This window comes from Coptis chinensis, chromosome 4 (assembly GCF_015680905.1).
Source record: "Coptis chinensis isolate HL-2020 chromosome 4, ASM1568090v1, whole genome shotgun sequence".
NCBI lineage: Eukaryota > Viridiplantae > Streptophyta > Magnoliopsida > Ranunculales > Ranunculaceae > Coptis > Coptis chinensis.
The window spans coordinates 48,861,942-48,866,588 of NC_141459.1; the positions used below are offsets into that span (position 1 = coordinate 48,861,942).

Consider the following 4,647-nt stretch of genomic DNA (forward strand, 5'->3'; position numbering starts at 1 on the left):
AAATAAAAAATAGTCCTACGTGGAGGTGAAAAATTGCTGCTTGCATTGGGAATGCTCTTAAAGTCACGTTAAGAAGTCACCTAGAATTGGCAACACTAATGACTAAACTAGTCTAACATGCAAGTACCTCTCTATGAAATTTTATTTTCCTACATATACAGTTTTTTTTTTTTCTTCGTCACATTATTCACATCTCCTTTTCTCATCAACATGAAGAAGTTGGTTTGTGACTTTGTGGGGCATTGTTTATCCATTTATTAAAATTTTGTGCCTAATAAAGCTAATTATGTGACTCAAATAATTTCTAATTGCCGAATTTTATATCCATCACATTCATTATATACAGAAACGCTGCCAACTCGTTTCTTTTTGGTAAAACAACATGAAAAAACAGCTAAAAAGGGTAATGGACTAACCCAAAAAGTGCATTTGGGGTAACAAACTTGTTTTTCTCGTCAATTAGGGTAATCCGTCAATTTACCGTCTGAAAGCAGCTTATGTGGCATTGATTTTCACATGTGTAAAATGATTTCAAATAATTAATCACCCAAAACAAATAATTTACACCTCATTTTTCTGTTTGTATGTGAGAAACCAGTACGTGTCGAAGAATTGAATACAAAACTCATCTTCATCTTCTTTCTGCTATTTTATTTCCTGGTTTTCCCCCATGTTTTTTCTTTACTCAAAAAATCATCGATTTCTCACAAAAGTCTTGCCAATATTCCTCATTCTTTCCAGAAAAGACAAACCACATATCTCTCCAGACACAAATAAGTAATTCGTCAACCATCTTCTCGGGAAACTTCAAATTTCATGACGAAGTAGCGGTTAAAATTAAAACAGATAGAAAAAGCCTATCATAAATGAGATTCAGTTTCTCCATTTTCCTACTCGAATTGACAGCTCGAACTCATAACTTGAAAGTGAGATTCAAAAATTCAATCTTCAAATTTAAATTTAACGAAGATAAGACGTAATTAGATCTATTTTACATTACTTACTAGAACCCTTTCCAATATTTCAAACAAGGAGCTTGAATTTAATTTGAAGTTCAACAAGGTTTTTTTTATTTTGGGGGTGGGGGAGAAGGTCACTGGTTTACAAGGTTGAAGAACGAAAATGAACCCACGTGCTCTCCTCATGCCTTTCTCCACTTGTCATATATGAGGGAATCCATTTTTGCTGCAATTTTTGTTGTAATAGTGGTTAGACAATCGAACCGAACAAAAGGACAGACGAAGAATGGACCAAAGTACAAAATATCGCGATATATCGTGATAAATATCGAGATTTTAGAGATGGGTATATAAATATCGCGATATTAATTAGGATAGATACCAGTGTAAGTATCGACGATATTTGAAGATATATCACGATATTTCGACGATATAACAAGTTTTTGTTTTAATCACGATATTTTCGGATATAATTGGGATTAATTGGTGGTGCTGGTGGCGAGGGAAGAAAGTGGAGAGTTATTGCAAACCGACGAACAAACTCTAATGGAAAGGAATTATGCTATGTTCAAAAACAATATCTCTTCTCTTACTTCCAAGTCTTCTTCTTCTACTCATATTTTCACTTGTTTGCACCTATTGTAATGGAGTTTCTCAGCAAACTCATCAGTTTGGATTCAAACATGAACAAGGTACAATCTTTTCCGTTTTTAAGAAAAAGGGTCTGCTTATTTTCTCATTTTGGACTTGTTTGCATTGTGCATTGTGTGTTTTAGTGTACTTTTTTGGTTTTTTAAACAGGTTTTATTGATGGGGAAGAGTATGTGATAATGTGAATTATTTTGAACCGATATCCGTGTTGACGTGTTGACGTTTTCGCCTAGAAATTATGAGTATTCACTTGTTGTGGATGATAGTGAGAGTGGGTTTTCTGGAGGGGGTGGTGTTGCGAAAGATTCGATGCTTAGTTTGGGACCTCGGATAAGTATATGTTCGGAACTGTACTGGTGGTCTCGTGTGTTTGAATTGGAGTATGGAAGTAATTGTGATGCTACTAAGAATTGTAGTCTTGTTGCTAGTAGCATTGGGGATTTACCTGAATTCATGTCCTTTAGTGAACTTCAGTGTTCCGATGAGCAAAGGTTGAGGTTGTTGATTCGATTTTCCAACACTAGCCATGCTGTGTATAGGGATGCCTTGGCTCCTAGCACAATGTTAGTTGGTGAAGGACATTGGAATGGAGATTATAATCCACTTCATATTGTTGCTTGTCGATTCTTAAATTATAGGGACTCTTTGGCCAACGCTTCCGTTGGGGATTGTTTGATCAGGTTGAGTGTGTGGTTCCCTGCTATCATGACTATTACAAACAGGAGTAGTGTTGTGGAGCAAATATGGAGTAACAAAACCTCTAATGAATCAGGTTATTTTGATAAAATTGTGTTCCAGAGTCCTGTGAATAGAATTTATCTGTCTCAGGTCTGAAGTATGAGTACACCAAGACTGGCGGGGTAGTGAAGTCTTGTGCAAAAGAAGACAGCAAAAAGGGAGTGATATACCCTTCTGGGTATTCATATGACATGAAGTTTGATATGAGAGTAAGAAACAGTAAAAGCGCACAGTCTTGGGGTTATTCAGTACCGCTGTCCGTGGGTGACCAGTTTTACGAGCAGGGTGTTCCTATCATCGAATTTGATGCAGTGACACCCGAGTCATCTGTTCAAGTGATTCACAAACACCCGAAGGGCCTTCTGAATGTCAGCTATAGCTTAAGCTTGGCACCTGATTACAATGTCGGTGGTGCACCTTTCTAAAAAAAACCTCCTTGATAAGTACACGTACTGATATTTCTGCAGAAGGCATCTATAATCCTGAAACTGGAAGCTTGTGTAAACATCAAATCTTCATTCGATGGATTATGAGATTCAAATCAACATACAGTTCCGGCCGTTAAATTCAAAGAGCTCATCGTATGTCAAGGGAACTATAGAAAGCACAAGAAGGCGGTTGGACCCATTTTACTTTGAGAAACTACAGTTGTTTGCAGTTTCCTTGTCCACAATTCAAGTTGTGGAATCTGTCTGGAGGGTGGATCTGGAGATCAGTATGGTTCTGATCTCTAATACACTTATCTGCATCTTTGTCGGGTTACAGGTCTTTTATGTGAAGAAGAATCCTGTTTCCATCGATCTCTCTTGTGATGCTTGCCATTCTTACTCTAGGGCAGATGATCCCTTTGGTTTTGAACTTTGAGGCCTTGTTCAAGACAAACCATAACCGGCAAAATATCGTGATGGGTAGTGGTGGATGGCTCGAGGTGAATGAGGTGTTGGTGAGAGTAGTCACAATGGTTGTGTTTCTGTTGCAGTTTCGTTTTCTTCAGCTGACATGGTCCTCAAAATTGGGCGATGGAGACCAAAAAGGTTTGTTGCTCGCTGAAAAGAAAGCTCTATTTGTTTTGCTACCATTGTATCTAATTGGTGCTTTTGTAGCCGGGTTGCACTGGTGGATCAATCATAACGAGGCTCCTTGGAAATATGGAAGTATTTCTGTTTACCATGGGCATTCAATTTGGGTGGATCTAAGATAATATGCGGGGTTGCTTCGTGACGGTTTTCTGCTGCCTCAAATACTGCTTAATGTATTTTTGAACATAAAAGACAAAGCTCTTCGTCCTACATTCTATGTTGGAATAACTTCCGTCCACTTGTTGCCTCATGCATACGATCTTTATAGGTCTCACAGATATGCACCTCATCTTGATGCATCATATATCTATGCTAATGGTGGGGATTTTTTCTTGACTGAGTGGGTTGTTATTATCCCCTGTGGTGGTCTGCTGTTTGCGACTCTTATCTATTTGCAGCAGAGGTTTGGTGGTTGTTGCATTCTTCCGTCGAAATTTAAACAATCCACAACTTATGAGAAGGTACCAGTTGCTAGTGGTTAGTTATTGGCTTATTGCACAAGGAAACAGTTTAATAAACTTCACACTTTGTGTGAAAAAAATGGATTGGCTTTGTATTTATAATTTTGTATACTTCAAAAAGTTGCATGTATGACTACTGAATAAAACATATTTTCTCTTTGGCCTTCTTTGGAGAAGAATGAAATTGTTGTATGACTACTGAGTTCAATAATCTTCACCATTCTTTCTTAGATTTTCATTGGATTTTGTCAAAAACACAAACTTGCTGGAATTATTTTAGTTGATGATAGCATCTTAGGTTTTCTCTAATGGGCGTAACCTTTTGTTGTCTTTCTTGCCTTTTCTTAAATTCACTACTGGAATGCTTTTCCACTTTGTTCCAAGGTGTGTAGTGACAACGAAAGGATGTATGTTTTATTTTTCTTTCATTTATGTATTTATTTATTATTATTTTCTGTATTCCCTGTATTTACAACATAACTTGGATTAAATATTTGTAATATGTAGTCCTATTAACGCCTTGTAATATTTCTTTAATCCTGAGGCGTTACAACCAGTGTAGTAATTTGTGTGACTTTTTAAATATTTGAAATTTTGAATATGACTTTATAACGACATATAATCATCTTAAATATGTACAAAGAAAATATTAAAAGTATGACCACATTCAAAGAAAATCTAGATAATTTGTGGATATTTTAGCGATATTTGTCGATATATCATGATATATCCACGATATTTACAGTTAGCAATACCCAC

The 4,647-nt window shown here is 36.5% G+C and overlaps 1 long non-coding RNA gene across 2 annotated transcripts; it reads left to right on the forward strand.

Moving 5' to 3' along the window:
- Window positions 1-316: 316 nt before the first annotated feature.
- Window positions 317-4,099, forward strand: LOC147503808 (uncharacterized). Of its 2 annotated transcripts, XR_015192838.1 has the most exons (3): window positions 452-1,651; window positions 1,761-3,386; window positions 3,452-4,099. It is a non-coding gene; the product is annotated as an uncharacterized LOC147503808 (long non-coding RNA). The 2 variants fall into 2 exon arrangements; XR_015192837.1 differs by having other exon boundaries at window positions 317-1,651; window positions 1,761-4,099.
- Window positions 4,100-4,647: the final 548 nt, after the last annotated feature.